Below are 26,797 nucleotides of genomic sequence, written 5' to 3'. Positions count from 1 at the left end.
GTTAGTTAGTTAGTTAGTTAGTTAGTTAGTTAGTTAGTTAGTTAGTTGGTTAGTTAAAAAGCCAGGTGTGGTGGTGCATGCTTATAATCCCAGCACTCAGGAAGGCAGAAGGAGATAGAGGCAGGCAGATTGCTGTGAATTTGAGGCCACCCTGGTCAAAAAAGCAAGTCTAGGACAGCTAAAGCTACACAGAGAAACCCTGTCTAAAAAAAAAAAAACAGATAGATAGATAGATAGATATTAAAAAATTTAAAAACCTGGTTTTTAAATTGACAGATGATTGGAGAAATATAGTATTGTATTTAGAATGTTTTTTCTTCCCTCACTGTATCTATACTAGGAGGAAAGAGCTCCAGAAAGAGACATAAGGATTCTGTAAGTGTAAGGATTGTGTAAGAGAGGTAAGGATTGTGTAAGTAGATTAATTTTCTTACCTGCCACATCTAGGATAATCCATGATTCTTCAGCAGAAATTGAAATTTCAGGATGAGGAGCCAACCTGTTCCCCAAGGATATTCTGTCCTATAAGGTGGGCTTGAGGTCAAGGACTTATCTTTTTCTACTATGAGAACTGGGACAATCCACCCTTAAATACTAGGCCCTTGGGTCCATGCATACTGTAATTTGTAGTAAGGGAGTTTGAGTGCATTCGTGTATCCAATGGCCTGGGTGTTTACACTTGAAACCAGACTGACATTGACCTTTTGGTCTCTCCTACTTATTTTTTTTTTGCTTTTTTATATATATTTTTTTTAATTTTATTTTTTTCTTATCAGTTACATTTTATTAACTCTGTATCCCAGCTGTATCCTGCTCCCTCATTCTCCTCCTTATTATAGGGAGTTATTGGTAGGCAGGTCTGGACAATATCACCTTCAAGGACAAGCACTAGTCTTCCTCCAGATCTCTGTTGTTAAACACTAAGAAAGTAGTGCCCAAAAGCTGAGTCTGAGGGGGTCTGACATCCTATCTATTGTGTCTGAGGTTTCCTACAGATGTCAGGGGCTGGCTGTATAACATAATGCTAAACTAAAAGATATTCTACTTCATCAATGAGTTATTCAGTTAGTGGATTTCTTAAAGTTTCAGTTAGCCTGTTGAGAAATTAGGCAATATATTCTTTCTTTTCTTGAGTGACTGCCCAGATCTTGTCAGAGTTAGCAGGTTTCCGAATGCAAGTTTCATTCCAGAAATAAAGCTTTCTAATATTATCCTCAGACTATGGTTTTCTGTTGCAGTTTTGTAATGCCAATCTGTAGATAACTGATCTGGGAGAGCCTAGGCACTAGGCTAATAGGTATTAAGATTTTGAGTGAATACCTAACTTACCATGGTGCTATAGTTAAATGTGACCCATATCTACAAAAGATTAATGTGCTAAGTTTTTTTATCCCTAGCTAGCGGTCCTATTTTTGGAGGTTCTGGACACTTAAGGAGATGGTATGTAGCTGGAGGAAGAACACATTGCAATGAGTTTGCCTTTGGAAATTTCACCTCATCTCTGCCTCCAGTCCACCATGATATGAGTAGCAGCTGCCTCTTGCAATCACCACGGTGACATTCTGCCTCAACACATAACAGAGCCAAGGACTATGGACTCAGCTATCTATATCTGAACCAACCTGAATTAGTCAAACTCTTCTTAGGTTGTTCCCAAGGGATGTTGGATAGAAGGACCTGGAGGCAACAGGAACTCTACAAGAAAACCAATAGAGAAAACAAAATTTTAAATCTAGAAAAAATCAAAATAAACCCAAGCAAAAGAACAAAAAATAATAATAATAAGCATTTTTCCAAACACCATCTAAACAGAATAACAAAAATTGATAGAATAAAACAATAAAATCAAAAGTAAGTTCTTTTTAAAACATCAGTTAATTTAACAGAACCAGATTTAAAGAAAAAAAAAGAACTGGTGTGTGTGTGTGTGTTTGTTTGTGTTTGCATGTGTGTGTGTGTGTGTGTGTTATAAAAAATAAGCAATGTAAGTAATCCCAAAAGTATATATTCTTCAGCTATTAAATTAATAAGAAGATAGTATATAAAATATTATACAGAAAATGATATTTAGAGAAAATAGGGAATTTACTTGCAAAGTAATAACTTGCAAACTTCAATCAGGAAAAAATAGACATCAATAGTCTATATTTATTGACAAGATTGAATTCAAATTGTTTAAAAACTACCAAACATGTATGAAAGAAATAATCCCAACTGTATACAAACTTCATCAAACCCAATACATAACATTTTAAGAAAATAAAATTATAAACCAATACAAATTATGAACACTGACATGATAATCCAAAATAAAATGTTAGTAGTCTGTAGCAGCAAAATGTAAAATTAAAATTAAAAAGGTAAGGCTGGGCGGTGGTGATGCATACCTTTAAACCCAACACTCAGGAGGCAGAAGCAGGTGGAGCTCTATGAGTTCAAGGCCAGTTTAGTCTACCTACTGAATTTCAGGCAGCCAATGGGTACATACAGAAACTCTGACTCAGATAAATAGGTAGGTAGATAGACAGATAATAAAAAAGTAAATTTCTATAGCCTCATGGGGTTTATACCATAATTTGAATGTGAACCGAACATTTTGAAATTAAGTTCTGTGATTGACAGGCTTATAAAAATAAGCATCTCAACAAATACATTTGACTAATCTATGTGAGTTTGAGACCACCTTGATCTACAGAGCAAGTTGCAGGGTAGCCAGGGCTACACAAAGAAACCCTGACACAAGAAAAAAAAAAAAAGTTGAAAAAATTTGAAAAAAATTAATAAAATTCAACATGGTATAAATGACCAGCAAACCAGGGATAGAGAAGAACATTTTAATGCTGGTAATTGTAATCTACAAAATATTTAATGTTGTTTTTTAACAAAATCCCAAATGTTCGATTTTACCAATAAAGACTCAGGAGCCAAATGCTGAGATGAAAGACTACTAGTTTGCTCAGAGAGGCAGAGAAAGCACCCAGTTCACCTTCCTCCTCAGCTGACTTCCCCAAAAAAGAGGTCTTCCCCAGGCCATCTCAAAAAAAAAAAAAAAAAAACAAACAAACAAACAAAAAAAAAAAACAACAACAAAAACTCAAGCTGAATGTTTTTCTCTTCTACTTCCTGTGCATCTCTCTATCCGTGCTCCTGACTTCCTCTTACTCTCTATGTTTTTTCTCTATGTTCACTCCCTGTCAGCTGCTTGTTTGTTTTGCCTCTTGACCTAGGCTTAACTTTATTTACTCTTGTTTACAATACTCAGGCATAAAATACTTGGATTAAAGGTATGTGCTAAGGCTGAGCCACACCACACCTAGAAACAGGTTTTTCTAGTAAACAAAACAAGCTCAGGGTTCACAGTATGATCAAACATCCTGCAACAATCTAAAGTTAACATAATCTTTAATTGTAAAAGACTGAGTGCTAGCCATTTTGGCTAGGGTGAGATGAAATCTCAAAATAAATTTAATTTGCATTTCCCTATGGCTGAGGGTGGTGAAGACTTTTTAAAAAATGTTTATTAGCCATTTGTATTTCTTCTTTTGAAAACTGTCACTTATTGGCTGGACTATTTGAGTTTGGAGGTGATTAATGTTTACAATTAATTTATATATTCTAAATATCATTTCTTGTCTGAAGTATAGTTTGCAAAGATGAATATAGGTCATGAAACTAGAAAAAACAACCATGAAAGAGTGGGGAAAAGTCTTAAAGGAGAGTTGCAGGGAAAGAAAGTAAGAGAATACATGTGACATGAATGCAGAAAGGGGATAATGGAGTAATAAGGAAAACAGCACCATGAGGTGGACACATAGATGAGGAAGAGAGAGTGAAGAAAATATGTATAAAAATGTCATACTAAAACCAACTACTTTATATGCTGATTTAAAAAAACTAATTAAAAATGAAAGTAAATATTTTTCATCTTCAGATTGAGAACAAGGCAATGATGTATGCTTTTGTCACTCTTATTCAATATTTTATGGGTTGCTCACAAGAAAAATCAAAACAACGTCTATTTACAGAAAAGATGTAATTCTGTAAAAATATGGAAAACTACATGAGCTGATAACTAACATAATACTTATGGGAAAAGTCAGTTCTATTTCTGTATCCCAGCCATAGACAATTAAAATTTAAATAAAAATTAGTATGGTTTACTAAAGCAAAAAAGTAATGCAATATGTAGTGATGCCTAATTTAGCTTTAAAAAGTATATATAACATTCATATGTAAAATCATGCAAATCTTAGGTGAAGGTAGTCGAAGTAATTTTTTCAACTTTTTATTGGTTCTTTGTGACTTTAACATCATGTACCTCAATCCCAGTCATCTCCTCCTCCCCTTGTACCTGTCCTCCACCCTTGCAACAAAGAAAAAAAAAAAAAAAACCAGAAACTTCTCATAGTGGAAGCTGTAGTGTGTCACAGTGTGTTCCACAGTATACCCTTTGGTCCACACGTCTTTGCTTGCAAATGTTCATTGCAGTGACTTATGAGGCCCCTGGAAACTCAATATTGGAAACTCACTGGGACTCCTCTCAGATATTCTGCTGTTGCCCTGTGGCATGGAGATCTGGTAGTTTTGGATCTGTAGAACCCACCCCTTCATACACGCCAGCTGTTCATAGATGGGGTAGACGTGGGGTGGACCAAGTCAAAGTCCTGGAGCTGGGCTGATCAGCCCTCTGGATCTACCACTCTTCTACTCTCTGGGCCAACTCACCTGCAACCCCAACAACAAGGGCCTACTCTATACTGCTACCCAGGCAAGGTGCAAGGCCCGCTCTCCAGAGTGCTACAGCTGTTAAGAGGCAGGGACAGCTCTCCCACTCTATGACCTCAGGGACAGATCTCCTGCATGCCATAGATAGCAAGGGAAGAAGAGTAGGCATCTCTTTCTCACCATGTCAAGGCATGGCACACAAGTGTTGGGGCCAGCTCTCCCATACTCACATCCTAAGAATCAGGTGTACCGGGCTGCCCAGGTGAGGTGCAGGTCCCGCTCTTCTGAGCTCTACAGCTGGTGAGGGACAAGGACAGCTCTCCTGCTCTCATGGCCTCAGGACCAGGTCTCCCACCTGCCACAGGTGGCAAAGAGTAAGGGGGTGGAGGGTGTCTCTCCCTAATCCATGCCATGACACAGGAGACAGAGGCAGAGCCAGCTTTCCCATGCTCATACCCTCAGGGCAGGCTTACCTGCAACTCCCACAATGTGCAGATGCAGCTGGCTAAGAGATCAACTGCTCTCTTGATCTCATGCCCCTAGGGCCAGCTCTCCCACAATGTCCAAGTGAGAGGTGGAGCCAGTTTTGCACAGCCCTCAAACATTAACATGTCCCAGGGAAACAAACCAGACTAGGACTATCCTCCTGACCTCTGGTGGTAACAGACTCCTGCTGCTGCAGGGCCACAGTCCCAGATGTGACCCTCAGTGGCAGCACAGGCCAAGACCCCACCATGGTCCCAGGTAACATCTCTGGGTACTCACATCAGGGTGTTCCTCACTATCCTTGAATCTCCAGTAGTGCCCACATCCTTCTCTTTCTCTTTCTCTTCCTCTTCCATTTTCACCACTTATTTGTTTGTTTTAATGATTCCTGGGGTCTCTTGAGTATCTGGGGTTGTCTCAGGAGAGACATGTCCCACTTGTGCATTATGGCACTGGGCAGAGGTCATCTCAGGCACAGTCTGCCCTGTCCAGCCCCCTAGCCTGCGCAGAGCCAGACTGATGGTCATCTCAGGCTAGCTCCCTGTCCAGGCCCCATGGCATTGGTCTGGTCATTGTCTCGAACTTGCTCCTTAACTGGGCCCACCTAAGTAGCCCCATGAAAGGGTCATCTGTCTCAGGCTCACTTTGGGCCTGTGGTTACAGGTGGGGTCCTTCTAGTCTCTAAATCACTCCCCGCCCTGGGAACCTGTCCGGGCCTGCACAACACCAGACTGGTAGTTGACTCAGGCTTCCTTTTTTTCAGGGAGTGTTAGGCTATTAACCATTCAGATGTTCACAGGTCGGAACACTGAGTGTAGACACAGCCTCTCTCTTCTCTGCCACCTACCGACACACATGGGACATAGCAGTCATACCTGTAAATGCCTCTAGGGGCAGTGTGAAGCAATCTTAAATAAATGTACAAATACACAACATTGTCCTCTAGATTCAGTGCAATCCAAATTAAGATTACTGTGGCATTTTCATTATTTGGTAGCAAATAACCAACTGACTCATTTTATAAGATGTATGTGGAAAAAAGAAAACTAGAACAGCCTGGTAATTTTGTGAAATAGAAGAGAGAGCAAGAGTAAGAGAACAAACAAGGGGAGACCAAAAGACTCCCAAAACAATAAAGGCTATTGTTGTTGCCCTTGGTTGTCTCCCAGAAGTTGGAGATAAGTCACTACTGCAAAAACATAGGACTCAAAAAATTGAAATAGGACCTAATCTGAAAGTCTCCCTAACTTTCATAGGACCAGAAGGTAATATGCAAGCTACCAAAAAAGAAAAAAAAAATGGCAGTCTTACCCAGCACTTTTGCCAGTAAACCATAATGACCTACATGGAAAGTTGTCTCTAAACGTGTAATAGCAGCATGCATACCTTGGCAGTAACTGAAAGTTGTCTAATTGGACTTTAGGCCTGCTAAACAGGAGTAAAATCATGCCTAGTACTAAAAACCTGGACAACTACCTGAGTCTAGCATGGTTATGAGTCTTAAAAAAAAAACTTCTAGCCAACTGTGGTGGCACACACCTTTAATCCCAGCAGTCAGGGAGGCAGAAGCAGGTGGATCACTGTGAGTTTAAGGCCAGCCTGGCATACAAAGAGAGTCCAGGACAGCTAAGGCTACACAGAAAAACCCTGTCTCAAAAAAACAAATAATAATAATAATAAACTTCTGTCCCCACTTTACTAATCCAGCATATTTTTGAGATTATAATTTAATTACAACATTTTTCCCTTCCCTTTCCTCTATTCAAACCTTCCCATATTCCCCTCCTCACTATCCCTCAAATTCATGGCTCTTTTTCACTAATTGTTATTCCATGAATATATGTATATACATTTTTAAATATAACTTGTTCATTCTTTACAGTGTCCAACACAATCCTTAACTGCATTTTAAATATTTGTCCTTGTACGCACAAAAAGTATATAGTTCCCCACTCCTCATCCAATAAGTTTCTCTTTGCAACTAAGAAAGACCACCACAGATAGCCACAACTGGTCAATGCAGAGAACAACTAATCACAGGGTGCAAAGCCCCAATTGATACATCTATAACACAACCCTCATACCTAAAATGAAGAGAACACTGAAGAAGAGAGGGAAGAAAGGTTGTAAAAGACGGAGAACTGGGAACTCAGCTGAACGATTGTGTCACCTAGAAATGACAGGGAGGTGTCACCTGTGATACTTCAACAATATGGCTGCATAAATAAAACATAAAAAAGTACAACACTGATGTGCACGCTAACATGAAAGTGGACCATCTCAAAGGACTTCATCCCCAGACAAAGTAATTCAGGCAACTAAGGACTTCTGAGAAAGGAAGATTTAGATTTCCAAAGGGATGAGCATCCTAATTAGTTATCCAATACCAAGTGCTCAGCCCTGAAATATACATACAAGTAACACTAAACAGCCTCAGCAGTGTGTGTGCTAATTAAATAAAAAAGAGGTCATAAATTTTAAAGGAAGCAAGGAGAGGGGACATAGGAGGGTTTGGAAGGAGGAAAGGGAAGAGAAAATGATGTAGTAATGTTTTAATTTAAAAAGTAAAATGAGCTCTTTCATTCTAGTCTCTCCTGGTTTACTCTTAGTCCTGCTGCAGTATGCCTAGAGGAGTCCCTCTTACTACCTCACCTCCATTTCTGGGGACTCCACCTCCTGGTGCAATCCCAGGGTCCCTGCCACCCTCTCAGCTATTTCCTGCCACACTCTCAGCCTTCCTTTCTAGTGCAATTCCATTCTTTTGGGTCACCTACCAATCCACAGAAACACTTTCTGCCAGGGACTGTCAATGGCCACATTGGCCTGGGACTCAGATAGGTAATTTTCACTATCCTTCCCATCACCCCAGAAATACTCTCAGTCTTGCAGCAGCCTGCCTGCAGGAACCCTTCCTCTCACTCACCTTTATTCTCTGGGGACTCTGCCTTTCGGTGTGGACCCAGGGTCTCCCTAGCTCTTTCCCACTCTCTTTCTCAGCAATTCTTCCTAGCCTATCTTCATTTCTTTATGTCATCTGCCAACTCACAGAAATATTCTCTACCAGAAACCCACAGCCACTACACGTGGCTAGGATCCAAAATATACAACAACAACAAAAGAACAAAACACCCACTCAACAAAGACAAGACCAAGGAACACCTCAAGCAGCATAAATTCTAAATACCTAGATCCAGCACAAAAGCAAAAACATAAACAGCCTTGACAATATGCCTCTTTGAGACACCAACAACACTAATGCAATAAGCCTTAAGAGCAGCACTTCAGGTGAAACACAAGACAAAGACTTCAAAATAGCAATTTATAAAAATGTTCTAGGACCTTGAAAAGAATGTGAATAAATGCCTTAATGAGACAGGGAAAACAAAAACAGTTGAATGAAATAACAAAAACATATCAAGACATCAAAGTAGAATTTAAGAGGTAAGTCCCAGCAACAGATTACAAGACACAGAAGAGAGAATTTCGTGTCTTGAAGACAAAGATAGGTAAGACTAAGAAAATGTTAACTCTAAAGAGGGAAGGACTGGGAGAAGTCCAAGTAGGGTGGCCTCCTGTCAAACTCTCTCACTATCTTGACATCCCTGCAACTTATTTCGAGTCCTGTGCCTTCATAGTTGCTTTGCCCCAACCTCCAACTGTGGCAGAGACCTGCTCTATCACAGACCACACAGACTGCAAGAAGTCCAGGCAACACAGACCAGAAGACCAGGTAGGAAGCAGAAACCAAGGAACAAAACACATGTAACAAAGACAAACTTAGAAATAAATACCTAGACCTATAATAACCCCAAACCCAGATGACTAGAGGCCAGTATAAGAACACAATCAATGACAGCCAAAGCAATATGTCACCACTGGAACCCAGCAACTACTACAGCAACCCCTCAATATTCCAACACAACAGAAGCACAATAAAAAGACTTCAAACCAACTTTATGAAGGTGATTAAGGTCCTTAAAGAGGAAATGAATAAATCCCTTAAAAAAATTCAGGAAAACACAAACACAATTGGAGGAAATGAATAAACCCCTTAAAGAAAGCAAAGAAAAAAACAGACTGTTGAAGGAAAGAAATAAAACTGTTCAAGACCTGAAAATGGAAATAGAAGCATTAAAGAAAACACAAATTGAGGAAATTCTGGAATGAAAAATTTAGTTAAGTGAACAGTAACCACAGACACATTTTGCAGCTTTATAGGCATCACCTTTATGTTAAGAAATTTTTCTTCTGCGATTTTGTTGAAAATATTTTCTGGGCATTTGAGCTGGGCTTCTTCTACTTCTTCTATTCCTATTATTCTTATATTTGGTCTTTCCTGGTGTCCCAGATTTGCTGGAAGTTTTGTGTCAGAAACTTTTTAGTTGAACATTTTTTTTGATGCATCACCAACAGAATACAAGAGACAGAAGAGATAATCTCAGGTGTTGATACAATAAAGAAATAGATACATCAGGCAAAGAAAAATGTTAAATCTATGGAAAACTGCTGTAGCCATTCTACTATCTAACAAAATAGATTTCCAGCAAAAAATAATCAAAAGAGATTGGGAAGGACACTTTATGCTCATCAAAGGAAAAATCCACCAACATGATGTCTCAATTCTGACCATATATGCCCCAAACACAAAGGCACCCACTTTGATAAGAGAAACATTACTAAAATTAAATAACACACTGAACCTCACACATTATTAGTGGGAAACCTCAATATCCCACTCTCACCAGTGGCCAGGTCATCCAGACAAAAACGAAACAGAAATAATGTAGCTAACAGCTGTTATGTCTCAAATGGACCTCACAGATATTTATAGAAGATTTCTCCCAAACACAAAAGAATATACCTTCTTCTCAGCATCTCACAGAATTTTCTCCAAAACTAACCTCATACTCAGTCACAAAGAAAGTCTCAGCATATACAAGAAAATCGAAATACCTCATGAAAACTCTACAACTCTCTACTGAATGACTACTGAGTCAAGACAAAAATAAAGAGTTAAAGACTTCCTAGAATTCAATGAAAATGAATATACAATGAAAGCTGTGCTAAATGAAAAGTTCATAGCACTGAGTGCCTTCATAAAGAAATTGGAGCGATCTCATAAGAGAAACTTAGCAGCACTCCTGAAAGTTCTACATCAAAAAGAGGCAAACACACCCAAGAGGAGTAGACAGCAGTAAATAATCAAACTGAGGGATGAAATCAACAAAATAGAAACAGAGAACAAAGAATCAAAGAAACCAAGAGCTGGTTCCTTCAGAAAATCAACAAGATAGACAAATCCTTAGCCAAACTAGCTAAAAAGCAGAGAGAGAATATCTAAATTAACAAAATCAGAAATGAAATTGGGGACATAACAACAAACTTTGAGAAAATCCAAAGAATCCTTAAGTCATACTTCAAAAATCTGTACTCCACAAAATTGAAATATTTAAAATAAATGGACCCTTACCAAAGTTAAATCAAGACCGAATAAACAATTTTAATAGATCTATAACCTTTAAGAAAATAGAAGCAGTCATTAAAAGTCTCCCAAGCCCCCCAAAAATGACCATGGTAAGACAGACAGGCTTAGCACAGAATTCTATCAGACTTTTAAAGAAGAGCTAATAGCAATACTCCTCAAAATAAAAACAGAATGAACATTGCCAAATTCATTTTTTGTGAGCTCACAGTCACCCTGATACCCAAACCACACAAAGACTCAAAAAAAGAAAGAGAATTCTAGACCAATTTCCATCATGGACATTGATGCAAAAATACTCAACAAAATACTGGCAAACTGAATCTAAGAACATATCACAAAGATCATCCTCCATGATCAAGTAGACTTGCTTTGTGACTGAGTATGTGATCAACTTTGTAGATAGTTTTGTGAGGTGCGGAGAAGGTATATTTTTTTTTTGTCTTTGACAAAATCTAACACCCCTTCATGATAAAAGTCCTGGAGAGGGGCTAGGGAAATGTCTCAGAGGTTAAGAGCACTGACTGCTCTTCCAAAGGTCCTGAGTTCAATTCCCAGCAACCACTTGGTGTCTCACAACCACCTATAGTATGATCGCATTCTCTCTTCTGAAGTGCAAGTGTACATGCAGGCAAAATAATGTATACATAATAAGTAATGGATCTTAAAAAAAAAAAAGTCCTGGAGAGCTGGGAGGCAGAGGCAGGCAGACCTCTGAATTTGAGGCTAGCCTTGTCTACAGAGTGATTTCCATGACAGCCAAGGCTACACATAGAAACCCTGTCTTGAAAAAAATTTCTGGAGAGAGTACAGATATAAGGGACATGTGTAAACATAATACAGGCAATTTACAACAAGCCTGCAACCAATATCAACATAAATGGAAAGAAACTCAAAGCAATTGTACTAAAATCAGGAACAAGACAAGGTTGTCCAACCAAAAGAAATCAAGGTGATTCATTTAGGAAAAGAAGTCAAAGTATCTTTATTTGTAGCTATGAGAATATACATAAGTGACCCTTAAAAATAATCAGAAGACTCATATAGCTGATAAAAACTTTCAGCAAGGTAGCTAGTTAGTTGGTTAGTTAGTTAGTTAGTTAGTTAGTTAGTTAGTTAGTTAATTAGTTAGTTAGTTAGTTACAAAATTGACTCACAAAAATCACAAAAATCCTACATACAAATAACAAATGGACTGAGAAAGAAATTGGGGAAACAGCATGTTTTACAATAGCCTGAAATATAAAATATCCTAAGGTAACTCTAACCAAGCAAGTGGAAGACTTAGAAAACTTTAAGGCACTGAAGAAAGAAATTAAAGAAGATAACCGAAGATGGAAATATCTCTCATGTTCATGGATCAGTAAGATTAATGTAGTAAAAATAGCTATCCTACCAAAACTAATCTATAGATTCAATGCAAATTCCATCAAAATTTCAACACAGTTCTTCACAGATCTTGAAAGGACAATTTTAAGTTTCATATGGAAAAACAGACAGGATATTTAAAAAACAATCCTAAATAATAAAAGGAATGCTGGAGGTATCACCATCCTTGACTTCAAATTTTACTACACAGCTATAGTAATAAAAACAACATGGAAGTGGCATAAAAACAGATGTGTCAATCAAATTGAACTCCAAGACATAAATTCACACATCTATAGACACCTGATTATTTACAAAGAAGCAAAAAATGTGGACTGGAGAAAAGATAGCATCTTCAACAAATGGTAGTATAGTCTAACCTAAATTGCTACATGTAAAAGAATCCAAATTGATCCATACTCTGCACAAAGCTCAACTCCATATGGGTCAAAAATTTCAGTATAAAACCAGATAAAGTGAAGCTGGTAGAAGAGAAGGGATAATAGCCTTGAACTCATTGGTAGAAGAAAAGACTTTCTGAATAGAACACCATTACCACACTCATCCATTGCTGGTAGGAATGCAAACTTGTATAGCCACTATGGAGATCAGTGTGACAGTTCCTCAGAAGATAGGAATCTACCTTTAGATCCAACTATACCACTCTTGGGTATATACCCAAAGGATGCTTCATCCTGCCACAGAGACACTTCCTCAGCTATGTTTATTGATACTCTATTCATAATAGCCAGAAATTGGAAACAACCTAGATAAATGGATAAAGAAAACATAGTACATTTACACAATGGAATATTACTCAGCTGTTTTTTAAAAAATGAAATTCACAGGCAACTGTATGGAATTAGGAAAAAAAATAAGTCATTCTGAGTGAGGTAACAAAGACCCCCCCCCAAAAAAAAGAGAAAATTATGGCATGTAATCACTTCTATGTTGGTATTGGCCATTAAGTTAATGATAATCAAGCTACACTCCATAAAACCACAGAGGCTAGATATAGAGTCAGGGACTGGGAGGGGACCAATAGATCTCCCTTTGAAAGGATAATAGAATAAATAGTTATAGATGGATGGGGAAGGCTGAAGCAGAAGAATCAAGTTGGCAAGGGATGAGAAGAGTGGGATGAAGAAGGATACAGAGAGAAAGAGAGACAACTAAAATTAAGAGCCATTTGAGAGGTAGTATGGAAATCTAATATAGTAGACGCTTCTTAAAATACACACAATTTATGATGTATGACCATGATCTAATCACCAAATAATGGTGGAGACAAGGTCCCAACTGGCCATTTCTTGTCACCTAACAAAGTTTCCAATCCAGAACTGGGTAACATCTAATTGAGTTGTTAGAGAAAGGGATCCCATGGGAATCCCCAAACAACACAGGCTGTTGCCAAGACTATAGTTTGCTCTCCACAAACTGACAGTAAGGCCCCATTGCTGAAAACAACACCTATACAACTCACTGAACATGAAGAAGTCAAGCTGGTGCCTACATAGGGCCTTTATTCCTACATTCTAGAATATTTGGTACAGGAAGGTACCCTATACACTACAAAAGGAGCAACATAAACACCAATGAAGCCACAAACTGTTTGATCTACAATGGTATCATGCTTGGAAGATATGCTAGTGCAATCGGCACAAAGCTTGTGGGAATAACCAAACAAATCTGACTTGACTTATGGCCCACTACACAGATGGAATCTGTACACAAAACTGCTTGTTGTGACCAAGAATCTCAGACTAGATAGCCCAGGGTCCTGGGGTAAAACCAAACACTACTGTTCTACTAAGGGAAAGTAGCAATAAAATGGCTCCTAATGACATTCTGCCATAATCATAGACCAGTGCCTTGCTCACCATCAGAGAAATTTCCTTCTGCAGGAGATAGGAACAAATACAAAGACTCACAGCCAGACATTATGCAGAAATTAATAGACCTTTAAACACTCATCCTTAAATGGGATGTCACCATCAAGTCCCTGCCTTCAGCACTCAGGGAATCAGGAAGAGCTGTGGAAGAGGAGACAGAAAGATTGTAAGAGCCAGAAGGGATGGAGGACACTAAGAAAAAAAGACCCTCTAAACCAACATGATCAAAGGGCATGTGAACTCATAGAGACTGAGACAGACATGAGTCTCCAGTAGGTTCTCTGCATATATACTATGACTTCCAGTTTAGTGTTTTAATGGAATTCCTGAGTGTGCAAATGACTGAATCTTGTGCCTTCTCCAGGGCACAAGACTGTCCTGTCCATGTCCTTCTGTTTGTCTGTTTTGTTTAATTCCAATGCTTTATTTTATATTATTATTATTATCCCTTAGAAATTTGTTTGTTTTCTTTTTTGTACAAAAAAAAAACAGTTATATTTACTATTTGAAGTAATCATTAGTTATAAAAATTATCTACAAATATGATATTGGATAATGCAGTTCACAGATTCATTAAATTAATAGTTAAATGTTTGTTTTCCTGATAGTTCTATGCACTACAAAAAGTAATTTTATTGATTGTTTATAATCATGTAAATTATTATCTACAATAGAACTTTAGCATTTATATAATAATTAATTAGTTAATTTATGTTACTCTCTTTTTTTCTAATTAGAGACAAAAGGGGACTGGATCCAGATGGGAGCAGAGGTGGAGAGGAACTAGGAGGAGTAGAGGGAGGAGAAAACTTAATTAGTTTATATTATGTGGAAAATCTATTTTCAATAAAAGGAAAAAAAAGTGTCCACCTCCATCAAGTTGGCTTCATCCCAAAGATGCAAGAATGGTTCAACATGCATAAATCAATAAATAAACACATAAACAGACTGAAAAAACAAAAACCACAAAATAAACACCACATAAACAGACTGAAAAACAAAAACCACATGATCATCTTATTGGATAGAGAAAAAGCCTTTTACAAAATTTAGCATCCCTTTAAGATAAGTCTTAGAGAAACTAAAGATGCAAGAGACATACGTCATTACAATAAAAGCAATTTACAGCAAGCCTACAGCCAACATCACCCTAAATGAAGACCTCAAGGCATTTCTTCCAATATCATATACAAAACAAGGTTGTCCACTCTCTCCATACCTGTTAGATATACTACTTGAAGTCTTAGCTAGAGCAATTGGACCACTGAAAGAGATCAAAGAGATACAAATTAGAATGAAAGAAGTCAAAGTATCTTTATTTTCAGATGATATAATTTTATGCATGAAGGACCCAAAAGACTCCACAGTAAACTTCTATGGCTGATGATCACTTTTAGAAAACTAGCAGAATACAAAATTAGCACATAAAAATCAGTAGACTTCCTATATGCAAATTAAACACATACTAAGAACAAAATAAGAGAATCAGTACCTTTCCCAATAGCCTCAAAAATAATATATCTTGGAGAAACTCTAATCAAGCAAATGAAAGGCTTACATAATAAAAACTTTAAGATGCTGAAGAAAGAAATTGAAGAAGACACCAGAAAATGAAAAGATTTCCATGTTCATGGATCAATAAAATTAACATCATAAAAATGGCCATCCTACCAAAAGCAATCTATAGATTCAATATTTCAACACATTTCTTCACAGAAATTGGAAAAAAAAATCTTTAACTTTTTATAGAAACACACAAAAATAAGATAAATAAAATAATCCTGAATAACAATAGAACTACTAGAGGTATAACCATCCCAGATTTCAATCTATAGAGCTATAGTAATAAAAACAGCTTAATGTCATAAAAGACACATTGATAAGTAAAATAAAATTGAAGACTTAGTGTTGGTACAATGTTCTTGTGGAATGTATACAACTTACTCTTGTTCATTCAAATGCTGATTTTTTTTCTACCCCAATTTCTGGTTTCAATCCGGACATTGTATTGCATGTTTATTCTAAGCATCACCTGTCTTAAGCCTGTGTAAATATGCTGTGTAAAATTTGTTCTCTTATTGTTAGTAAAACAATCAGCCAATGCTGAGCAATGGAGAGAATAGGATGGGACATCCTGGTCCAGCGGGGAGGAGAAGGAAGCAAGTGGGAGGAGTCAGAGAGAAGAGATTGGCAGGAGAGGACTTGGAACCACAAGGAGAGATGAACAGGACCTAAGATATGACTAAAAGCAAGTATAATGTGAGAAATCTGAGTGGGAGGAAACTATGCAGGCTTGGAGGTTTAGGGTGGAGTGACTATTGCCCAGCATTGTGCTCTAGGTTAATTAAATAAATCCTAGTCTCTGTGTGGTGATATGGGTATACAGCTGGTTTAGGAATAACTGCTGCTTAACTAAAAAATAAATCAATAATAAATATTAATAATCAACAACAACCCAGACATAATTAAATACACTGACAGACACTTGATTATTCACAAAGAAGCCAGAAATACACACTGGATAAAAGACAGCTTCTTTAATAAATGGTTCTAGTCAAGTTGTTGGCTACATGTAGAAGAATCCAAATAGACCCACACTTATCACTCTGCATAAAACTCACCCCCCCCAAAAAAAAAACTCAACCCCAAATGGATCAAGGACTTCAACATTAGACTCCCTGAACCTGATAGAAAAGAGAGCAGGAAATAGGCTTGAACTCAGCGGCATGGGAAAGGACTTTAGGAACAGGATACTGATAGCACAAGCATTAAGCCCAACAATTAACAAATGGGACCTCATGAAGCTAAAAAGCTTCTGTATAGCAAAGGGCACTATTATTCCACTAATGTGTCAGCCTACAGAATGGGAAAAGATCTTTACCAATTATGCATCTAGTATAAGGTTAATATATAGAGTAAACAAAGGGCTAAAAAAAACTGAACAAGAAAACAAATAACCTAATTTTAAAATGGGATAAAGAACTAAACACAGAGTTCCCAAAAACTGAAACCCAAATGGCTGAGAATCGCTTAAAGAAATGTTCAACATCTTTTCCTGTCAGGGGAATGCAAATTAAAACTACTTTGAGATTTTATCTTACCCCAGTCAGAATGGCCAAGATCAATAAAACAAATGACAGCTCATGCTAGTTTGAATGCAGGGAAAGGGGAGCACTTATTCATGACTAGTGAGAGTGCAAACTAGTACAGCCACTATGGAAATGAGTATGAAGGTTTCTCAAAAAGCTGAAAATCAATCTATCACAAGCTCAGTTATAGCACTCTTGGGCATATACCCAAAGGACTCTACATCCTACTACAGAGATAATTGCTCATGCATGTTCATTGCCACTCTATGCATAATAGCCAAAAATTGGAAATAATTTTTTTAGATGCCCATCAACTCATGAATGGATAATGAAAATGTGGCACATTTACACAGCAGAATACTATTCATCTATTAAGAAAAATTAGATTATAAAATTTTCAGGTAAATGGATAGAGCTAGAAACAATCATCCTGACTGAGGTAACCCAGACACCCAAAAAAATCTTGCAACTTTTCTCCTACATGTGAATGTTAGCTTTTAAGCTTTTTGTATGTGTGCTTCTGTCCAAATAACAGGAGTTAGGTTTCTAGTAAGGGACCATGGGGGTTGGGGTTGCAAGGGATCTTCCAAGAAAATGTGAAAGAGCATAAGATTATAAAGAGATAAAGGGTAAATTATAATAGGAGGATTAAATAGAGAGGGGAATGGGAGTGTAGGGTGAAGGAATATGAGGACTGACAACTAAAACTAAAGGTCACTTGAAAAACCATATGGAAATCTACTAGTGAAGAAACTTCCTAAAATATACTCATATATGGGAGGAATTTAAATGAAGCAACCATATAATTGAGGAGATAATGCCCAACTGGATGTCCTATGCCACCAAATAAAACCTCCGGTGCCAGGAATTGGTTAAATCTTAAGTCATCGGCCAAATGGCTCTCGTAGACACCACCAACACCACCCTAATTATCACAGGTTGTTGGTTACCCTCCATAACCTGATGGCAAGTCCTTAATGCTGAAGACAACACTTACTTACATAATCTAACATGGAGAAATTGAGCTGGTGTCTAACTAGAAGCTTCATCCCTAATGATTAGCATTCACAATGCTAGAAGGTACTTCAAACACTACTGGAAAAGAAAAGCAACCATCCTTGCAACCTACAACTGAGATCTGCCTCCAAGATACACTGGTACAATAGTGGCATAAAAGTTATAGGAGTAACCAACCACTTTTTTAAATTTGATTCAAGACCCATTCCAAGTGATGGAACTCATATCTGACATTGCTGAAATAGACAATAAACTGAGAGTAGATAGGTCATAGGCCTAGAGGAAAGCCTACTACTATCATCCTGCTAAAGGAAGATGGCAATCAAATGACTCCTAATAACATATGGCTATAGTCATGGGGCACAATATCACTCAACTGTCTTAGTTATGGCTTCCATTGCTGTTAAGAGACACCATGACCAAGGTAATAAAGGACAATATTTAATTGGGGCTGGCTTACAGTTTCAGAGGTTTAGTCCGTTATCATCATGGTGGGAAGGATGGCAGCATCCAGACAGACATGGTATGATATTAGAGACTCCAGGAATTCTACATCTTGATCCAAAAACAGCCAGGAGGAGACTGGCTTCTGCAGGTAGCCAGGACAAAGCTCTCATTCAACACTGAGCAGAGTGTGAGCATAGGAAACCTCAAAGCCCACCTCCACAGTAACACACTTCCTCCAACAAGGCCATACCTAATAGTGCCACTCTCTATTGGCCAAGCATTCAAATACATGAGTCTATGGTAGCCAAACTTATTCAAACCACCACACTCAACCCTTGTCTGAGAATCTTCTTGTAATTAACAAAGAGATCTACAATGGGGCAATGTGCAGAAAGAGGCTTTAGCATACTTGGTCCTAAATGGGATATCTTTGCTGTTGTTGTTTTTTGTTTGTTTGTTTGTTTGTTTTTCATGTTATTTTTATTTGAGAGAGAGCTCATGAAATTGTGTGGTTAAGGAGGTGGGAATGATATTAGAGGAGCTGGGAGAGAACATTATCAAAATATAGTGTATGAAAATAACTTTTAAATAAAAATTTAAAACACACATATACACAAACTAAAAAAGAGAAAATGCTCATTGTCAGGAATCAATTCAGAGTTGTTAGCCAGTGACTTCCCATAGATTCCTCCGTCCCTCCCCCCAAAATAAACAAACCCAGGCCATTGCCATTGCTCTTGCTTACCCTCCAGAACTTGACAGTAAGATCCTATTGCTGAAGACGCCACACACTTGAGTCACTGAACACAGAGAAATCAAGTGGTTACTAACCTGGAAACTTCATCCCTATTGGCTAGCTTTCATAGTGATGGAAGATCCCATGAATACTATTAGAATAGAAAAGTAATTCTTAATCACAGTCAGCTGTGATCTCTATCAACTACAATAATGATTGGACTGAAAAGAAAAGCCCATTGGCATAACATCAGCATCATCGGAGAGACCAATCAATTTCTGATTGGATATAAGTCCCATTCCACAAGATGAAACTCATACCTGGCACCATTAGTAAGCCAATAAACTGTGACTAGACATGTCATAGGCAGTAGGGGAGAAACACTTACTATTATTCTGCTAAATGGGCATAGTATTAAAAACAACTGCAAATGTTTTATCAGTATAGCCATAGACCAATGCATTTCTGAACCCTCATCTGAGAAGCTTTTATTTTCTGTAGATAATAGCACAGAGACTCACAACTGGCCAAGGTACAAGACTGTAGAATGATCAGTCCTAAATTAAATATGTATACTGCGTTCTCTCCTCCCAGGCTCAGGGAACATTGTGGAGGAAACTGTCTTCTGGACACAGTAGGGCAGTTGTACATATGAACATACAATGTTGGGACAGCATGCACAAAACCTGTATAATCCCAAACCAGACAAAATCTCAGTCTGGAGATTGGAGTTCAGTACAAAATCTCATTCCTAACCATGCAGTTATTGGCACTTACTAGCTTATGGAAGAAGAAACAGTTTTCTCTAAGAGTGTTGCCCCTAGTTAGTCAACTACACTCCAAGGAAAGACTACACATTCCAAGAACAACTGGGCAGGAGAGATTGTTCTTGACGAATTTTTTTGAAGGAGTACACAGTTTGGTGGATGGGGAAGGGGATGAATTTGAAAATAGTTGGGGATGGGTGAATATAATCAAAATATGTGGTATGAAATTCTCAAAGAACTAATAAAAAAAATTAAGCCCACGGCTGGAGCAGTCTTGGATCCAATGGTAGAATTTTCTATTGTTATTTTGCTAATAACCATGCTGTCAGTTTGTGTTCTAAATATTTATACTTCTAAATATTTACATTTATTTATAAATACCTATAGACCTAAACTGCTCTCAACCTTGGTCAGAGAAGCTTCCTTTTTGCAGTGGACTGTGGTCAGTGCAGAAATGCATAACTGGTCTGAGAGCTAAGAATAAAAGTCTGAGTGAGCATTCAGCCCTAAATCATACATCTTTATCAGCCCCCCCCAACACTTCTCCCTGCTCCAGCCAAGACTCAGAGAACATCACAGAAGAGGAGATAGGAAGAACATAAGAGCTAGAGGATGGGGAGGAATGCTGTGAAATGTCTGGACATGACATGGCCACTGCATTCATGAGCTCATACCAGCTGTGGTTCACTACACAAGACCTATCCAAGATCAAGGCAACCCAAATTCCTGAATACATGGGAGAGATGATCCCCAGTATCCAGCCCTTTACTGGGGAAATACTGGAGTTCAAATGCCTGAGCCTATTTGGAACACCTCTCTTTTAGACTACTACAACATGAATTTATGAAGGAGAGGTGTTGGGTAAGATGCAGGGAGAATTGGAGGAAAAGGGAGGAGTAGATATGATGAAATCTCATTGGATAAGTGTATAAAATTCTCAAAGAATAAAAGAACTCTTAATAATGTCTTCTTCATTTTTCTAACTCATCATTGAGAGCATTTGGAGAGGAGGAAAGCCTAGTTTTATATTAACCCTGACTCATAACCCTGGTAATTTTTCTAATTCTAATAAGTTTAAAGACATTTTAATTTTCTATACACAGCCATATTTATAAATACTTTTTTATTTCTTTTTTTAATTTTATTTTCCTTATTAGTTACATTTTGTTAACTCTGTGTCCCAGCTGTATCCCGCTCCCTCATTCCCTCCCCAACCCCACACTCCCTCCCTGGTCTCCTCCCTGCCCTTTTCCAAGTACACTGATAGGGGAGGACCTCCTCCCCTTTCATTTGACCCTGTTTTATCAACTATCTTCAGGGCTGGCTGCACATATTTATAAATATTTGCATGCTTACTTTTCTCTTCTTTTTTCTGTTTATCAGATGGCTTTATTTTTATATAACTGAAATATAAAAATTAGTATATTTAATGTATATGATTTCTTTTTATTTTATTTTTTTTATTTTTGAAAATTCCACATACATGAGCAATAGAACGTGATCATTAAAAGGCAATTTGACAGCATGACCATTTAGCAAACTAACAGTAGCAGGTTCTACCCTAGGGTCTAAGATCTTCCCATTCATGGGATTTTGACCAGAATTACAGTACCTGGAATGAAAATTCCTTCTATGGAGCCTGCCTCAAGTCCAATCAAAAAGTGCTTAGTTACCCCATAACACTTGTGCCACTATTGTGCGAATGGGTACTTCTTGCCTAGCAGATCATAATTGTAGCATGCAAAGTCCAGCACTTGATAAGACCATTGATAGTTTTCCTCCCTCAGCTACCTGCCAAGCACTTTCTGGCACTATGAAAGCTAGCCAGAAAGGATGAAGAAGTTTCCTTTTTAGTTTTAAATTGATTTCTCTTGTCCTACAATGAAAGTGTATGGTAGAGCCAAGGACAAGCACAATAGCTTGTGTTATTTTGGAGACACCTGGAGCTTCTTTGATCAAAAACTCATGGGGTGTGGGGATTCCATGCCCTGTACTGCAGTTTTTATTGGGAGCCTTTTTATATGTTTTTATTTTTATTTTACGTTCTTTGGTGTTTTGCCTGCATGTACATCTGTGTGAGGGGTTAGGTCCCCTGGAACTGAAGTTACAGACAGTTGTGAGCTTCCATGTGGGTGTTGGAAATTGAACCCAGGTCCTCTGGAAGAACAGTCAGTGCTCTTAACCACTAAGCCATCTCTCCAGCCCCTATCTTAAGTCTTTTTCTTTTTTCTTACACTGGCCAAGAACTTCAGTACAATGGAATTAAAGTGACTATTGTGGGCAACCTAGTCTTGTTCCCAATCTTAGGACGTATCCTAGTTTGATTTTCTGTTGCTGTAATAAACTCTGGCCAAGAGCAACTCGAGGAGGAACAGGTTTATTTTTGTCTTACATGTCCAGGTTCATCTCCAAGGGATATCCAGATAGAAACAAAGAAGCAGGAGCTACCACAAGGACCAAATAAATCTGTGCACAGAGGTCTTTTCTGAGACTGACACTCCAACCAAGGACCATGTATGGATATAACCTAGAAGCCCTGCTCAGATGTAGCCCATGGCAGCTCAGTATCCAAGTAGGTTCCCTAGTAAGAGAAACAAGGACTGTCTCTGACATGAACTCAGTGGTTGCTCTTTGACACACACACACACGCAAGGGAGAAGCAGCCTTGCCTGTCCACAGAGGAAGATATTGCAGCCAGTCCTGATGAGAGCTGATAAGCTAGGGTCAGATGGAAGGTGAGGAGGACCTCCTCAATCAGTGGACTTAGAGAGGGCAGGGAAGAGGTGAGGGAGGGAGGGTGGGATTGGGAGGGAATGAGATAGGGGGCTGCAGCTGGGATACAAAGTAAATAAATTAGAATAAAGAGAAAAAGGGAAAAATAAAAGAATCAGGAACTAAAGCAGAGACCACAAAGGAATGTCACTTACTAGCTTGCTTCCCATGGTTTGCTCAGCTTGTTTTCTTATACCATCCAGGACCACCTGCCCAAGAATGGCATTGCCCACAGTGGTCTGGGCACTCCCGGATCAATCATTAATCAAGAAAATGCCCCACAGGCATGACCACAGGCCAATGTGGTAAACACAATTCCCTAACTGAAGTTCACTCTTTCTAAGTGACTCTCAAGTTTACAAGAGCTAACCAGCACAAGAAGCCTTCAATATTTCCCCATAAAGTATGATGTTGGAAACTCTGGTATTTTTAACAAACTTCATTAACTTCTTAGAAAACTTAAGTTTGCTATGATTTTTTATTTGTTTGTCTGTTTAGGTACTTTTCTTTTGCACCCGTTGAACAACAATAAATTTTCTCCAGTCCCTTCGAGAATTTGTAATAAAATTAGGGAATTAGTGGGGGTTTTCTCTGACGATTTTGCAGAACTTACTATTGGAGAGTCTCTAGAGAATGTTTGAATGTGTACATGCACAGAGGCCAGAGCAGAAGATCAGATGTTTTCCTTTATTGTTCTCCACAGAAATGCCCTGAGAACGGCTTTCTCACTGAACTGGATGCTCACTGTGTTTTGACTAGGCTGAGTGACCAGCAAGTTCTCTGGATCCACTTGCCTCTGACCAACAATGATAGTGTTACAAGTCAGGCATAGCCATGCCATGCTTTTACATGGTTGCCACAGATTTGAACTCAGGGTTTCACGTTTGTTGTACAAATGTTATTGTCTACTGAGGCCATCTGTCTAGCCTCCTAGAGATCTCTACATACGAAGTTTTAAAATTATAAATTCAGTTTGTTTAATAATTACATGATTGCTCAGATATTCTATATTTTCTGTGACTTTTAGTAAATTTTTTCTTCCAAAATTTTTCCATTGTATCAAAAAATTCAAAATGGCAAGCATAAAATTATAAATCTAACATCCCCTCAGTCTAACTGAATGTGATGTAGTGTAGTGCCCCCCTTTGTTTCCAATACTTTTTACTTGCTTTCTTATTTCCTGAATCATGATGTCTCAAGGGTTTTTCAAAGAACCTTTAGCTTTGTGGATCTTATCTGTTGTAGCTTTATTTTCTATTCCATTGTTCTCTACTCTCAAGTCTACCATTTGCTTCCTTTCTTTAAGTGTAATTTGTTATCTTTTTCTAACTTAAAACAGAAATCCACCTCTTTAATATATATATGAATTTAAAGCTACAAAATGTTTCCTCTACGCAGCCTCAGAAACATCTCACAATAATTCAGGTGACGATTTTAGTTCTCGATTAGCCCAAAGTATTTTCTCATTTCCATTGTGAATTTATCTTCAGTCCGTAGGATTTTATCCCTTTCCAAAGCATGGTGCCCAAATTCAGAGATATAAAAATAACCACCTAAAGGTTTTCTAAAAATGTTTCACACCTCTCCCACCTACCAGATTTATATTTCCAGAGAGCAGGCCTGGGGGTGTACATTTCACAGGTCCCAGAGGGATCCAGATGCAGGGGCATGACCTCCAGGCCCACAGGTCCGTAGCAGATCATGGGTTTCATAAGGGCAGGCAGCAAGTTTGATTTACCCAGGTCATCTGAGCCCAGCACTGGACCTCCATGAAGCTGTTTAAGGAATGAACCAACTAATGAGGAAAGAAAACAAAATACAGTTTTTATATCAAAAGAATTGGAATTATCAAATGCTATAAATTAGAGGAACCACGACAGCACCATTTGGTCCCAATTTAAACCGATTCAAAACAGAAACTTTTTCCCTGGTCTTCACATTTCTGTTCACCGGGCATTCTTCTCATCTTTTGATTTCTGCTGTCCTGGAACACAGCCTTACGTCTGTGTCCATACCTGCCTTCTAGCCCAGAGAAAGTAGAAGTAGCATTGGAGATCCTCTTACGGGGATTCTGAGCTGGGTGTCTGTGCTCCTCCTTCACCTATCTCCAAGCCAGCTTCCGGAGCCTACTCATAAAACCCCACCCTAAATAAGGTTATATACCTTATCTTCCAAGCCTTCCCTGCCAAACCTGAGAAACTTCCACCGACTCTTTGTCCAAAACCAAACCCCAGACCTTTATGAGCCCTGCTCTCTCTGAGTAGCCTAAACAAGTCGCTTTCTCAGCAACCTCCTGGCTACTTCTCCTCACCTCCACACAGGCCTCTCAAGTCAGAGAGGCCTCAGCCTGATTTTGCCAGCCACCTATTGTCCTGGCAAGGACAGCCACCACACCAAGCATCCCCATTCAGTCAGCCAGCCAGCCAAGTTCTCCAGATCTCGCCAGCCCCCTCCCCCAACCCCAGCCGCCCCGCCCCAGGGAGGACCTTGCTGGTGGCTGGGAGTCTCCTGGCTGCTCAGCCTCCCTTCTTCCCTCCCTTGCTCTCCCTGCTTCCCTCCCTCCTCCACCCTCCCCTTGGGCAGGGACTGTGCAAATCGAGGAGAGGGGAGGACCAGCAGGCTACACAGGGTCCAGCTAAGGGGCCAGGACTCCTCACTGAGAACCTATCCAAGCTAGGTGTTCCCCGCACCATGGAACCTGGATTTGTGTGAAGCGAAGTGATTCCCGGGCTAGGAAGCTCCTTCCAGCAGGTCCACGGTACCTTCGTCTTGCATCAGGACCCCCTTTGGATGCTCTGAGCCACCCTTCTCAACCCGGATCTAAAACCTGGGACACGGCCATCAGGCCAGCCTTTCTCTCCCTTTCCCCCTCCCCCACTTTCTGGCGTCCATCCCCTCCCCAACACCACCTCTGCTGCTGCCTCTGGCTGTGGATCTGCACCTCTTCTCCATCCTCGCCAGGCCCTCCGGAGAGTGGGGTTAGCCTGGATGAGAATGTGCCCCTAACCTGGGGCCCTCCCAAGCCATGGCTCCTGTGCTCCCAGGGAGGAGTCCAGGACCCTGAGCATCTGCTAGAAGCTTGGCAGAGGCCCCGCTGGGACCGTGTCTTCTGAGGACAAAAGGCTGCGGCCAGCAGGCAGACTGGGTGGGGGGTGGGGGGAACCGGCAGCTAGGCAGGCAGACCAGTAGCGGAGCCAGCGCTGGCCCCCTCCCAGATTGGCGGTTGCATGAAGATGGGGATGGGAGTGTGTAGTGGGAGAATCACCTACCAGGACCCCCACCTGCCCAATACTTGGGTACCCCAAAGCTGTGTGCTGTCCACCTGGTGTTCCCCAACATCTCCAGCTCTACCAAGTGCACCCCTCTGGCACCTGCTTCCCTTGCTGCCAGCGATTTAGACCAACGAGGCTGTATCCACGGCAACAGAAGCAGAAGTGTCACTGGTGCCAGATCACTGAGGGTCCCACAATGTGGCTTGGGCTGTGGTTTATCAGGGATGAGACAGAGTGAGCCCCTTCCTGAATTCCAAGACAGTTCTGCTAAGAGAACCCAGGTAAGTAGTCGGCATCCTTCCATGAAGGAGCCAGGGGAGGAGGGGAACTGGGACTTCTCTTCTGTCTCCCCACATATTTCAGTCTCTATCACTGTCATGCTTCCCGTCTCTCTGTTAGTCTCTCTGCTTCATCACCGGCTATGATGAACAAACACAAACCCCAAGACTGTTTATCTTTCTTAATCCTGAATGTCCCATAAGAAAGGAAACCACCACCTGTTTCCCCACCCCCAACCCCTCACAGGGTCTGTTTCTATCATCATGGTCACGTTTAGACACAAGAACATTCCTTATGTTGCTAGCTGTGGAAGGGGTACCTGGGAGCACATTGAGCCTTGTTCTCACAATGTCTGCAGCTTCCTTTCCTCCTTCACCCTTCTCCAGATTCCTTGGCTTGTTTGAAGAATAGTGATCTCTCTCCCTCTCCCTGTCTCTCTCTCTCTCTCTCTCTCTCTCTCTCTCT

At 39.5% G+C, this 26,797-nt stretch overlaps 1 long non-coding RNA gene and 1 other non-coding gene across 3 annotated transcripts; both read right to left on the bottom strand.

Moving 5' to 3' along the window:
• Positions 1 to 1,628: 1,628 nt before the first annotated feature.
• On the bottom strand, positions 1,629 to 25,317 carry LOC129681167 (uncharacterized). 2 transcript variants are annotated; one of them, XR_008720806.1, is made up of 4 exons: positions 25,268 to 25,317; positions 24,376 to 24,576; positions 15,173 to 15,217; positions 1,629 to 1,695 (listed from the first exon to the last, which is right to left on the bottom strand). It is a non-coding gene; the product is annotated as an uncharacterized LOC129681167 (long non-coding RNA). The 2 variants fall into 2 exon arrangements; XR_008720805.1 differs by lacking the exon at positions 15,173 to 15,217.
• LOC129681168 (small nucleolar RNA SNORA17) lies at positions 5,977 to 6,109 on the bottom strand. The gene has a single exon (XR_008720807.1). It is a non-coding gene; the product is annotated as a small nucleolar RNA SNORA17 (small nucleolar RNA).
• Positions 25,318 to 26,797: the final 1,480 nt, after the last annotated feature.

This window comes from Psammomys obesus, unplaced genomic scaffold (assembly GCF_907164565.1).
Source record: "Psammomys obesus unplaced genomic scaffold, mPsaObe1.curated_primary_1811, whole genome shotgun sequence".
In the NCBI taxonomy this organism is placed as follows: Eukaryota; Metazoa; Chordata; class Mammalia; order Rodentia; family Muridae; genus Psammomys; species Psammomys obesus.
This window is presented reverse-complemented; position numbering and strand designations above follow the sequence as displayed.